Source organism: Schistocerca cancellata, chromosome 9 (assembly GCF_023864275.1).
Source record: "Schistocerca cancellata isolate TAMUIC-IGC-003103 chromosome 9, iqSchCanc2.1, whole genome shotgun sequence".
In the NCBI taxonomy this organism is placed as follows: Eukaryota; Metazoa; Arthropoda; class Insecta; order Orthoptera; family Acrididae; genus Schistocerca; species Schistocerca cancellata.
In genome coordinates, this window is record NC_064634.1 from 396022207 (window position 1) to 396036645 (window position 14439).

Consider the following 14439-nt stretch of genomic DNA (forward strand, 5'->3'; position numbering starts at 1 on the left):
GCAGATACCCTATCTTCTATTTGCACATAGTCCATAATATGTTCCTGTACCACCCCCATCTGGCAAGGAGTTTGCTGGCACAAAAATTAGTTAATGCTTCAGTAAATAGGTTTGCGTACTATACTCACATTAAACCGTCAATTAAAATCATAAATAAAGTTTGTCATATACAATAGATATAATGAACAAGAGAAACAAGACTAAGCGGTGGATCCTACTTAATTAGTTCATGAGATTGACTGTTCAGTGTCATTTCTAATTGTGTGAATTCGCACAAAAGAAACATATAAATCATTTGATAGACATCCGTTGATTTACATCTGTGTATGTTGTCGTTCTAATAGATAAATTTCTCAGCTTTCTACTAGAACATTCAGATTGGTGATTTCTCGTATTGTTCTCTAGTAGTTCACGTACTTCAGTATTATCATCACATCAAATGTGAATGTACTAGTATGAAGCCTTTGCTGTAGTTCTTCTTGAAGTACTGTTAGGTGTCAATATGTTTCTTACTGCTTCCTGATTACAAACTAATGATCGTACAGTTATAATAGTTCGCCCTTGCGCCATTCATATGCATCGTACAGCATGTCTGAGTAGCTTAATTGATAGCTTTTACCGACAGCCATCTTGCGATATCTCAGTTGCTAAAATATAAGTACTTTTTCTACTATTAGTTTTAAAAGTGCTGTCTTTGGGAATGTTTTGCAATAAAGTTGTATCGAAACACCTTTATCACTAGTAACTTTCTCAGCTAATATCCGCTGCTTGCTTCTGATTTCTGATGTAGCCTATCGGGAACCTTCGCATACTACGTCCCTCTGCGGTATTGTTGTGGGCTTTCTGAGCGAGGGCCTTGCGACGGGGTCAGAGAAAGATACAAGCCCTGTGACATACGGCACAGCACGTGACACTATAGGTCTGCACGAATTGCAGTGACCATCTCCGGCTGGGAGCGAGTTGCTGTTTCAGAAGGGTTTGATAATTCCTTAACTGCAATTAATACGTGCTGGATAGCAAACTACTAAGATAAGACCTTTAGTGGGTACTTTTTCGTTGACATATTGATCTCTCGGGGGCTCCGGATGCAGCCGAGCTCTCGCGATGCTTTGCGACTCGTGACGTCAGCGTGGTGTTTCCGACCACAAATATTTTAGCGCTGGATTTTCAGATAGTGAGAGGAAACCGCAACAGCGGGAAGGCTCCGCCGCCCATTTTGTAATGTTATCCGCTTCATATTTTCTCCAGGCTTCGGACTGCCTGTGCACATAAACACAGGCATGTTTTAATGTTGTTTTTATTACCTTTTTTCTTTCTATAACATTACTGCAGCAAATTATTAAATTTCTTGTCTTATTTTGTGAATTATTATTTCTCACTGAATTTTTTGTAAGAAAACTAGCGGTGTTAAATACCTTCATTCATCCCCAGACTTGTTGTATATCCTTACGTCTTTTAACCTTCTGTAAAGATCTGTGATCTTCTTTTCTGAAGGTGGCCAATGGAATCTTACGTCAATTTCAAATATATCATTTATAGCAGTTATACACTCGTTTTTCAGTCTGGACATCTGGCTCGTCAGGTGGGCAAGAATGTTGCTGTTCAGCCGTGATTGCGTAAGTGCTGCCACCTGTTGGGCATAACTATGAAAATATCAACAAGTGAATGTAACTGTACGCAGCAGCTAGTGGCCGCCAGAATACACGGAAGTGGTTAGTTAGTTATATTTCCTGTATAACTGAATATTATTATTATTATTATTTTCGATTATTCCCATTTAAAGAGAGCGTTTGAGCTTCAATTCCTTTATGATGATTGTTTGTTTTTTCTGAGCCCAAATTTTCTTCATGTGTTCACTGTGTTGTTTCTTTCGCTCCGCTGCCCATTTGCATTCTGGTCTCTTCTGTGTTGTGGTGTCAAATTTATGTTTTTTGATGATGTTGCTGAATTCAGTTCCATTTTCTGCATCGTTTACTACTTTAAGAATTCGCTTTGAAATTCTGTTTTCATTCATCCTGTGGATATGTCCATACAACTGCATTCTTCTTTTCCTTATTGTATCCGTAATCATGTCTGTGTATTTATATAATTCTGATGTTGGTCTCCTCTTCCAGATTCCTCGCTCTTGTATCGGGCCAAAAATTTTCCTGAGAATTTTCCTTTCTTGTTTCTCTATTTCTTTGATTTTAGTTTGCCCACCTATTTGTGTTGTTTCAGATGCATACAGTGCCTTCGGAAGTACGACAGTGTTGTAGTGCCTCAATTTTGCGTTAATGGATATGGACTTTTTGTTATAATAGTTCCACGTGAGTTTATATGCTTCCTGTAGTTTTTTTATTCTTTCCTCATTGGCCTTTAGGTTGATCCCTGATGGCTGGATGATTTCTCCCAGGTACTTAGAATGTGGTACTTATTATTATTATTATTATTATTATTATTATTATTTTATTTTGCATGGTGTTTATCGAGTTTATTACAAGAGTGAATATTTCGAAATCGTTTTAGTCCATAAAAAGAAGCAAAGTGTGCTAAGTATGTTTCGAAAACGAGTACGTATGTGTATGACTCTTGCGCCCAAAATCATTAAAAAATCAGCTAAGAGCAGAAGAGAATAAAGAAAAATTTTCTCTTCTCAAGAAAAAATGCAGGCCTGAAGGGATTAAACGGCCTGGACACCTATCCTGTTCGAAACTCGCGGACAACCAGGTCATATACTCAGCACATTTCCTGTGTACCTTGTAGCAATGACCGTCCTTGAGAAGATAAGGCTTCCATTTCGTTGTAATTCCAGCCATTGCGAATTATAAGTGTGAAATTTGGCTCAAACATACCTACAACCTTCCTCTGTAACGTTGCAAAAGTTGCCGCCCTGCGACGCCACCCTTGGCCTCGACAACGCGACGCTTCCAACAGCCAGGTGTCGATGTATGCGAAAAAAGGACGAAAACAAGTTCCTGTGAGCTGTAAGGTCTCTTACTGATGTCACATTGGCTCCAAATTTCACCACATTCTACCCAACGGCACTGTAGCCATGCCACACGATGGGAAGATCGTAACAGCGCCTCTCCCCACATTTCACCCTTTCTTATGACGCTTCTGCGATGGAGGCACAAATCGCGACGCGGCGCGTTGAGATGACGTGATTTTCTTTAGTGGCCGAGGAGAAAATTTTACACACGCAGCCGCTCAGAATCTACACGAATAGGCTTTAGGTCGTGGCATAAAGGGCGCCAATCAAGCAACCTCCTTCCCCGAGGCGTTAAGGGACTGTGACGACCTTCCTAACGTATGGCACATCACTGGTGGCGTCGGGAAGAATTGTGGTGAAATGTGGTGCCAATGTGACCCCACAACCCTTCACATTAACTTTTAAGCTGTGGCTTTTTTCACATTTGAGTCAAATTTCAAAGTTATGCCTTGTAGTGGGAGACAATTATTGGGTTTAGAAAAAAAGTTATCCTTTAATTTTCGTTGCGCGGTGTATTTCCATTACTCATAGTGCATAGAACTCAAGTAGCTTACGCCGTCGAAACTACACAGAAACAAAACGGTGGCAACGCATCTGCTGCCGGTGAATGGCGTAAATCAGCAGTGGGTGAGAGACTGGTCGACAAACCCACAGCGTAAAATTGGTTGGACGGAAGTCCTATGGCACCTAGCAGCGAGTTGGAAGTCCTATGGCACCTAGCAGCGAGTTGGAAGTCCTATGGCACCTAGCAGCGAGTTGGAAGTCCTGTGGCACCTAGCAGCGAGTTGGAAGTCCTGTGGCACCTAGCAGCGAGTTGGAAGTCCTGTGGCACCTAGCAGCGAGTTGGAAGTCCTGTGGCACCTAGCAGCGAGTTGGAAGTCCTGTGGCACCTAGCAGCGAGTTGGAAGTCCTGTGGCACCTAGCAGCGAGTTGGAAGTCCTGTGGCACCTAGCAGCGAGTTGGAAGTCCTGTGGCACCTAGCAGCGAGTTGGAAGTCCTGTGGCACCTAGCAGCGAGTTGGAAGTCCTGTGGCACCTAGCAGCGAGTTGGAAGTCCTGTGGCACCTAGCAGCGAGTTGGAAGTCCTGTGGCACCTAGCAGCGAGTTGGAAGTCCTGTGGCACCTAGCAGCGAGTTGGAAGTCCTGTGGCACCTAGCAGCGAGTTGGAAGTCCTGTGGCACCTAGCAGCGAGTTGGAAGTCCTGTGGCACCTAGCAGCGAGTTGGAAGTCCTGTGGCACCTAGCAGCGAGTTGGAAGTCCTGTGGCACCTAGCAGCGAGTTGGAAGTCCTGTGGCACCTAGCAGCGAGTTGGAAGTCCTGTGGCACCTAGCAGCGAGTTGGAAGTCCTGTGGCACCTAGCAGCGAGTTGGAAGTCCTGTGGCACCTAGCAGCGAGTTGGAAGTCCTGTGGCACCTAGCAGCGAGTTGGAAGTCCTGTGGCACCTAGCAGCGAGTTGGAAGTCCTGTGGCACCTAGCAGCGAGTTGGAAGTCCTGTGGCACCTAGCAGCGAGTTGGAAGTCCTGTGGCACCTAGCAGCGAGTTGGAAGTCCTGTGGCACCTAGCAGCGAGTTGGAAGTCCTGTGGCACCTAGCAGCGAGTTGGAAGTCCTGTGGCACCTAGCAGCGAGTTGGAAGTCCTGTGGCACCTAGCAGCGAGTTGGAAGTCCTGTGGCACCTAGCAGCGAGTTGGAAGTCCTGTGGCACCTAGCAGCGAGTTGGAAGTCCTGTGGCACCTAGCAGCGAGTTGGAAGTCCTGTGGCACCTAGCAGCGAGTTGGAAGTCCTGTGGCACCTAGCAGCGAGTTGGAAGTCCTGTGGCACCTAGCAGCGAGTTGGAAGTCCTGTGGCACCTAGCAGCGAGTTGGAAGTCCTGTGGCACCTAGCAGCGAGTTGGAAGTCCTGTGGCACCTAGCAGCGAGTTGGAAGTCCTGTGGCACCTAGCAGCGAGTTGGAAGTCCTGTGGCACCTAGCAGCGAGTTGGAAGTCCTGTGGCACCTAGCAGCGAGTTGGAAGTCCTGTGGCACCTAGCAGCGAGTTGGAAGTCCTGTGGCACCTAGCAGCGAGTTGGAAGTCCTGTGGCACCTAGCAGCGAGTTGGAAGTCCTGTGGCACCTAGCAGCGAGTTGGAAGTCCTGTGGCACCTAGCAGCGAGTTGGAAGTCCTGTGGCACCTAGCAGCGAGTTGGAAGTCCTGTGGCACCTAGCAGCGAGTTGGAAGTCCTGTGGCACCTAGCAGCGAGTTGGAAGTCCTGTGGCACCTAGCAGCGAGTTGGAAGTCCTGTGGCACCTAGCAGCGAGTTGGAAGTCCTGTGGCACCTAGCAGCGAGTTGGAAGTCCTGTGGCACCTAGCAGCGAGTTGGAAGTCCTGTGGCACCTAGCAGCGAGTTGGAAGTCCTGTGGCACCTAGCAGCGAGTTGGAAGTCCTGTGGCACCTAGCAGCGAGTTGGAAGTCCTGTGGCACCTAGCAGCGAGTTGGAAGTCCTGTGGCACCTAGCAGCGAGTTGGAAGTCCTGTGGCACCTAGCAGCGAGTTGGAAGTCCTGTGGCACCTAGCAGCGAGTTGGAAGTCCTGTGGCACCTAGCAGCGAGTTGGAAGTCCTGTGGCACCTAGCAGCGAGTTGGAAGTCCTGTGGCACCTAGCAGCGAGTTGGAAGTCCTGTGGCACCTAGCAGCGAGTTGGAAGTCCTGTGGCACCTAGCAGCGAGTTGGAAGTCCTGTGGCACCTAGCAGCGAGTTGGAAGTCCTGTGGCACCTAGCAGCGAGTTGGAAGTCCTGTGGCACCTAGCAGCGAGTTGGAAGTCCTGTGGCACCTAGCAGCGAGTTGGAAGTCCTGTGGCACCTAGCAGCGAGTTGGAAGTCCTGTGGCACCTAGCAGCGAGTTGGAAGTCCTGTGGCACCTAGCAGCGAGTTGGAAGTCCTGTGGCACCTAGCAGCGAGTTGGAAGTCCTGTGGCACCTAGCAGCGAGTTGGAAGTCCTGTGGCACCTAGCAGCGAGTTGGAAGTCCTGTGGCACCTAGCAGCGAGTTGGAAGTCCTGTGGCACCTAGCAGCGAGTTGGAAGTCCTGTGGCACCTAGCAGCGAGCTGGAAGTCCTGTGGCACCTAGCAGCGAGCTGGAAGTCCTGTGGCACCTAGCAGCGAGCTGGAAGTCCTGTGGCACCTAGCAGCGAGCTGGAAGTCCTGTGGCACCTAGCAGCGAGCTGGAAGTCCTGTGGCACCTAGCAGCGAGCTGGAAGTCCTGTGGCACCTAGCAGCGAGCTGGAAGTCCTGTGGCACCTAGCAGCGAGCTGGAAGTCCTGTGGCACCTAGCAGCGAGCTGGAAGTCCTGTGGCACCTAGCAGCGAGCTGGAAGTCCTGTGGCACCTAGCAGCGAGCTGGAAGTCCTGTGGCACCTAGCAGCGAGCTGGAAGTCCTGTGGCACCTAGCAGCGAGCTGGAAGTCCTGTGGCACCTAGCAGCGAGCTGGAAGTCCTGTGGCACCTAGCAGCGAGCTGGAAGTCCTGTGGCACCTAGCAGCGAGCTGGAAGTCCTGTGGCACCTAGCAGCGAGCTGGAAGTCCTGTGGCACCTAGCAGCGAGCTGGAAGTCCTGTGGCACCTAGCAGCGAGCTGGAAGTCCTGTGGCACCTAGCAGCGAGCTGGAAGTCCTGTGGCACCTAGCAGCGAGCTGGAAGTCCTGTGGCACCTAGCAGCGAGCTGGAAGTCCTGTGGCACCTAGCAGCGAGCTGGAAGTCCTGTGGCACCTAGCAGCGAGCTGGAAGTCCTGTGGCACCTAGCAGCGAGCTGGAAGTCCTGTGGCACCTAGCAGCGAGCTGGAAGTCCTGTGGCACCTAGCAGCGAGCTGGAAGTCCTGTGGCACCTAGCAGCGAGCTGGAAGTCCTGTGGCACCTAGCAGCGAGCTGGAAGTCCTGTGGCACCTAGCAGCGAGCTGGAAGTCCTGTGGCACCTAGCAGCGAGCTGGAAGTCCTGTGGCACCTAGCAGCGAGCTGGAAGTCCTGTGGCACCTAGCAGCGAGCTGGAAGTCCTGTGGCACCTAGCAGCGAGCTGGAAGTCCTGTGGCACCTAGCAGCGAGCTGGAAGTCCTGTGGCACCTAGCAGCGAGCTGGAAGTCCTGTGGCACCTAGCAGCGAGCTGGAAGTCCTGTGGCACCTAGCAGCGAGCTGGAAGTCCTGTGGCACCTAGCAGCGAGCTGGAAGTCCTGTGGCACCTAGCAGCGAGCTGGAAGTCCTGTGGCACCTAGCAGCGAGCTGGAAGTCCTGTGGCACCTAGCAGCGAGCTGGAAGTCCTGTGGCACCTAGCAGCGAGCTGGAAGTCCTGTGGCACCTAGCAGCGAGCTGGAAGTCCTGTGGCACCTAGCAGCGAGCTGGAAGTCCTGTGGCACCTAGCAGCGAGCTGGAAGTCCTGTGGCACCTAGCAGCGAGCTGGAAGTCCTGTGGCACCTAGCAGCGAGCTGGAAGTCCTGTGGCACCTAGCAGCGAGCTGGAAGTCCTGTGGCACCTAGCAGCGAGCTGGAAGTCCTGTGGCACCTAGCAGCGAGCTGGAAGTCCTGTGGCACCTAGCAGCGAGCTGGAAGTCCTGTGGCACCTAGCAGCGAGCTGGAAGTCCTGTGGCACCTAGCAGCGAGCTGGAAGTCCTGTGGCACCTAGCAGCGAGCTGGAAGTCCTGTGGCACCTAGCAGCGAGCTGGAAGTCCTGTGGCACCTAGCAGCGAGCTGGAAGTCCTGTGGCACCTAGCAGCGAGCTGGAAGTCCTGTGGCACCTAGCAGCGAGCTGGAAGTCCTGTGGCACCTAGCAGCGAGCTGGAAGTCCTGTGGCACCTAGCAGCGAGCTGGAAGTCCTGTGGCACCTAGCAGCGAGCTGGAAGTCCTGTGGCACCTAGCAGCGAGCTGGAAGTCCTGTGGCACCTAGCAGCGAGCTGGAAGTCCTGTGGCACCTAGCAGCGAGCTGGAAGTCCTGTGGCACCTAGCAGCGAGCTGGAAGTCCTGTGGCACCTAGCAGCGAGCTGGAAGTCCTGTGGCACCTAGCAGCGAGCTGGAAGTCCTGTGGCACCTAGCAGCGAGCTGGAAGTCCTGTGGCACCTAGCAGCGAGCTGGAAGTCCTGTGGCACCTAGCAGCGAGCTGGAAGTCCTGTGGCACCTAGCAGCGAGCTGGAAGTCCTGTGGCACCTAGCAGCGAGCTGGAAGTCCTGTGGCACCTAGCAGCGAGCTGGAAGTCCTGTGGCACCTAGCAGCGAGCTGGAAGTCCTGTGGCACCTAGCAGCGAGCTGGAAGTCCTGTGGCACCTAGCAGCGAGCTGGAAGTCCTGTGGCACCTAGCAGCGAGCTGGAAGTCCTGTGGCACCTAGCAGCGAGCTGGAAGTCCTGTGGCACCTAGCAGCGAGCTGGAAGTCCTGTGGCACCTAGCAGCGAGCTGGAAGTCCTGTGGCACCTAGCAGCGAGCTGGAAGTCCTGTGGCACCTAGCAGCGAGCTGGAAGTCCTGTGGCACCTAGCAGCGAGCTGGAAGTCCTGTGGCACCTAGCAGCGAGCTGGAAGTCCTGTGGCACCTAGCAGCGAGCTGGAAGTCCTGTGGCACCTAGCAGCGAGTTGGAAGTCCTGTGGCACCTAGCAGCGAGTTGGAAGTCCCGTGGCACCTAGCAGCGAGTTGGGAACACCACGGTGAGAAATCCAACGTAGCCGTGTTATTGGCCGTATCCCGCCATTTTGGTCTTTTCAGGTGGGATCTCAACTATTTCTGAACCCCAGGTACCCGTAGGATTTACCGATCGCTGCGTCACTGCCTGTCCGTAGTATCACCTGCGCCGAAAGCCGGGTTTTCACAGGAATTTTGCGCCGTGCGATCTGGGTAGGTCGTTCTGCGTCGATACGAAACTTAAATATGTTTCCCAGGAAGTACGTTCTGCGTCGATAGGAAACTTAAATACGTTTCCCAGGAAATGAAATAGCAACACATTAACTATTCAGCCCACATGAGCTGACTGGGAAGTGTCTTCAAATTTGCTTTAGCCAAAGTATAGATATACTGTACAGTATTGATGGAAGACTACTGGGTTAGCTGATGGACCTTGAAGAAGAGCATTATTATCTGCTCCACGTGTAAATTAGCAGGTTATCTTCCGCGGTACTGAAATGCGCCTGTAGTGTTTCAGCACACTTAATAGAGATTTTATATAATAAATTCACCTGCCTTGCAGCAATTGCTTCACTAGAATGCAGTATGCAACGTATGACACTCGTCCAAAACTAGTTGTGTTGCACCTGACTTCAAGTTCTGGCTGACTACGTTACGCATTGCGTTGTCGGGAAACATCTCCACTGTCTTGTCACTGTAGAGCGAACGACGCACTATACATTAAGCTACGTTTTCCTAGCTGTGAGAATTTCCCGCAACGTGCTGCGTACAAGGCGTGCGAGATCGCATCACCCAATCGCGCAATGCAGACGTCCCGGCTCACTCACTACGCAAGTGCCGCTGCGGGCGCAACCTGTGGGAAACGCTTGCCTACTGCGGCAGGAGTCACAGCGATTTGCTTGGAGAAGTGGGGGAAGTCCAACTGAGCAGCAGCGGCTACTAGGCAATTCTTCCGATCTAATTATTGGAACATCCACCAGAAATGTCGGCTACCTCAGAAGATGAGCAGCCTACTGAGTTGGTATCCGAAAGTCATCAGTACTCTGAACGACGATTCAAATTTGGCCCGTTGAAGTACTCAGCGAATCCGCTCCTCACACTGAATCCTTCAGTTTGGCGTAACCGCCGACTCCTGCCAAGGACATCGCCTTATCCATGGTCAGTTCATTAATTTCTCATACATCTGCGTTATAAGGCTGCGGTCGCAGTGGCTCCTATATCGGTGGATTCCGCCGACGACCGACATCGGCCAGAGATAGCTGATCATTTCAAATCAATGCACCACTACGTGCGCGGTCCCACTATAGCAGATCCTATCTCCCGAAAGTATAGACTTCGGATGACAGTCGTTGGAAATCAAATCAATTTTTCTTCCGTCAATAACACCGACGTTCTAGCACACGAAGCCGAGCGGTTCTAAGCGCTTCGGTCCGGAACCGCGGTGCTGTTACGGTCGCAGGTTCGAATCCTGCCTCGGGCATGGATGTGTGTGATGTCCTTAGGTTAGTTAGGTTTAAGTAGTTCTAAGTCTAGGGGACTGATGACCCCAGATGTTAAGTCCCATAGTGCTTAGAGCCATATGAATCATTTTTGCATGGATGCACAGTGCAACGGTGGTCCTCCCGTTTCCGCGAAGGCTGGACAAGTACTGAAGGCAACCCAAAGAGTGGGCGGCTGATAACTGCAAGAAACTACACTTGGCAACATTTTCCAAGAAGGTCGAAAGAAATCACGCGAACAAACTGCAGTTGGAGGAAACATGTCTCTTCAAAAATCGTTCAAATGGCTCTGAGCACTATGAGACTTAATATCTGAGGTCATCAGTCCCCTAGAACTTAGAACTACTTAAACCTAACTAACCTAAGGACATCACACACATCTATGCCCGAGGCAGGATTCGAACCTGGGGCCGTAGCGGTGGCGCAGTTCCAGACTGAAGCGCGTAGAACCGTTCGGCCACACCGGCTGTCTGTCTCTTCAGTGTTCAGAAACAAACCAGAGAAACTACAGAGAAAATGGGTTCCTCGTTATCTGGGTGAAGAGTAAATTACGCAAATTGCGAGAGAATCGCACTACAAATTGCTTCAACGCCACGAGACACAGGAATATCAGATTTTAAACAGGATTGTTGCTACAGATGAAATATTGATCGAGATTTTGCCGTCGCCAACAGTCCAAAGTCAAGAAGACGATGATTATGGCTTATGACAGAAATAGACTGATAGGAACTGATAATGCTCAGGCAACCAATGTAACGGGGCGATCCTGCACAGACTTTCTGCAAAATGTTTTGCGCCGAAAATTCGCCAAATAAGGTCCCACGCTTTTGCAGCTGAAGTTTTCATTCTGCATGATAACGCACGATCGCATATTGGCGAACCAGTACGCTGAGATTTGGAGAACTGTGGATGGGAAATCTTTCCTCATCAACCCTACAGTCCTCACACAAGCCCACCAGAATTTGATTCGTTCTCAGAGCTCTACGCTCCGATGGAAACATTTTGTAGCCACTGAGGAGGCTTCTGATAACAGTGACCTAAGTTTACAAAAGACAACATATTTACACCAGTGACTGTAACGCTTTCTTTATTTCACGATTGCAATTTCGGCCTTAGGCCATTATCAGGTGCAGATTTTTGTGGCTTTAAGCCATGTCAACTTAAAATGAGCTGAAACATTTATATGTCGTTGTCATTACTATTCAATACATTCGTGGCGCTGTTACATATTGCGAGCATACATATCCATATGTCATAAAAAACATAGTCTGTCACTAGTCACTTATTTCTTTGATAAGTGACTAGTGATGGGCTAACGAACGTGAGTGTCTACAGACTATGTTGTTTTATGACATATGGATATGTGTGCTCGCAATATGTAACAGCGCCACGAATAGTAATGACAACGACATATAAATGTGTCAGCCCGTTTTAAGTTGACATGGCTTAAAGCCACAAAAATCTGCAATTGATAATGGCCTAAGGCCGAAATTGCAATTGTGAAATAAAGTGTTACAGTCACTTGCGTAAATATGTTATCTTTTATAATGTTCTACATAACTGTGAATCCCAGGTATAAAAGGTTAATTAGTGACCTAAGTAATCAGACAGAACAAAAATGATGCCGTTTTAACAGGAAAACAAGACTTACCGAAGACTACTGTTATTGAGAAAAGTGGACACTACATTGAAATCCTTTAAAATTTTGTGAAATGAAAAAGAACTGAACCATAATTTTACATTACTAGATCTCAGGTTTAAACGCGAGATGAGCAATTTCAAATGTTAAATACTGGTATATTAATAAACGATGTAACAGCCAGAATGTTGAGTGCAAACATGCATATATTGTGTTGTACATGTGCCAGATGTCAGTTTGTGGGATACAGTTCCATGCCTGTTGCATTTCGTCAATACAGAGGCGATTAATGCTGGTTGTGGATGACGCTGGACTTGTCATCGGATGATGATGTCCCATATCTGGTCGATTGGAGACAGTTCTGGAAATCTAGGAGGCCAAGGCAACATGTCGTCACTCTGTAGAGCATCTACATCTACATCCCTACTCCGCAAGCCACCTGACGGTGTGTGGCGGAGGGTACCTTGAGTACCTCTATCGGTTCTCCCTTCTATTCCAGTCTCGTACTGTTCGTGTAAAGGAGGATTGTCGGTATGCCTCTGCGTGGGCTCTAATCTCTCTGATTTTATCCTCATGGTCTCTTCGCGAGATATACGTAGGAGGGAGCAATATACTGCTTGACTCCTCGGTGAAGGTATGTTCTCGAAACTTCAACAAAAGCCGGTAACGAGCTACTGAACGTCTCTCCTGCAGAGTCTTCCACTGGAGTTTATCATCTCCGTAACGCTTTCGCGATTACTAAATGATCCTGTAACGAAGCGCGCTGCTCTCCGTTGGATCTTCTCTATCTCTTCTATCAACCCTATCTGGTACGGATCCCACACTGCTGAGCAGTATTCAAGCAGCGGGCGAACAAGCATACTGTAACCTACTTCCTTTGTTTTCGGATTGCATTTCCTTAGGATTCTTCCAATGAATCTCTCTGGCATCTGCTTTACCAACGATCAATTTTATATGATCATTCCATTTTAAATCACTCCTAATGCGTAATCCCAGATAATTTATCGAATTAACTGCTTCCAGTTGCTGACCTGCTATTTTGTAGCTAAATGATAAGGGATCTATCTTTCTATGTATTCGCAGCACATTACACTTGTCTACATTGAGATTCAGTTGCCATTCCCTGCACCATGCGTCAATTCGCTGCAGATCCTCCTGCATTTCAGTACAATTTTCCATTGTCACAACCTCTCGATACACCACAGCATCGTCTGCAAAAAGCCTCAGTGAACTTCCGATGTCATCCACAAGGTCATTTATGTATATTGTGAATAGCAACGGTGCTATGACACTCCCCTGCGGTACACCTGAAATCACTCTTACTTCGGAAGACTTCTCTCCATTGAGAATGACATGCTGCGTTCTGTTTTTTAGGAACCCTTCAATCCAATCACACAATTGGTCAGATAGTCCATATGCTCTTACTTTGTTCATCAAACGACTGTGGGGAACTGTATCGAATGCCTTGCGGAAGTCAAGAAACACGGCATCTACCTGGGAACCCGTGTCTATGGCCCTCTGAGTCTCGTGGACGAATAGCGCGAGCTGGGTTTCACACGATCGTCTTTTTCGAAACCCATGCTGATTCCTACAGAGTAGATTTCTAGTCTCCAGAAAAGTCATTATGCTCGAACATAATAAGTGTTCCAAAATTCTAAAACTGATCGACGCTAGAGATATAGGTCTATAGTTCTGCACATCTGTTCGACGTCCCTTCTTGAAAACGGGGATGATCTGTGCTCTTTTCGAATCCTTTGGAACGCAACGCTCTTGTAGAGACCTACGGTACACCGCTGCAAGAAGGGGGGCAAGTTCCTTCGCGTACTCTGTGTAAAATCGAAATGGTATCGCATCAGGTCCAGCGGCCTTTCCTCTTTTGAGCGATTTTAATTGTTTCTCTATCCCTCTGTCGTCTATTTCGATATCTACCATTTTGTCATCTGTGCGACAATCTAGAGAAGGAACTACAGTGTAGTCTTCCTCTGTGAAACAGCTTTGGAAAAAGGCATTTAGTATTTCGGCCTTTAGTCTGTCATCCTCTGTTTCAGTACCATTTTGGTCACAGAGTGTCTGGACATTTTGTTTTGGTCCACCTACTGCTTTTACATAAGACCAAAATTTCTTAGGATTTTCTGCCAAGTTACTTTCGAATTCATTGAACGTCTCTCGCATAGCCCTCCTCACACTACATTTCGCTTCGCGTAATTTTTGTTTGTCTGCAAGGCTTTGGCTATGTTTATGTTTGCTGGTTAGCATCTTCGGTTACAACGGCGGTAGGTGAGTGAACATTATCCTGTTGGAAAACAGCCCCTGAAATGCTGTTCGTGAGTTGCAGCTCAACAGGTCGAGTCACCAGACTGGCGTACAAATTTGCAGTCTGGGTGCGTGGCATAACTACGAGAGTGCTCCTGCCGTAATATGAAATCGCACGCCAGACCGTAACTCCTAGGTGTGGTGGGTCCAGTGTGTTTAGCACGCAGACAGGTTGGTTGCAGGCCCACAACGGGCCTCCTCCTAACCAAAACACGATCATCACTGGCACTGAGGTGGAACCAGCTTTCATCAGAAAACACAACAGACATTCATCCTGCGCACCAATGAGCTCTACGTTGACACTGTGGAAGTCGCAAATGGCGGTGGTTTGGGGTCGGTAGAATGCACGCTATAATGCGTCTGGCTCGAAGTTGCCCTTACAGTAACCGATTTGTAACATTACC

General features: G+C 49.1%; 1 protein-coding gene across 7 annotated transcripts in view; it reads left to right on the forward strand.

The window, feature by feature from the left end:
• Window positions 1-14439, forward strand: part of LOC126100822 (protein bric-a-brac 1-like) — a 485405-nt gene that overhangs the window by 250642 nt on the left and 220324 nt on the right. The window lies entirely within an intron of this gene.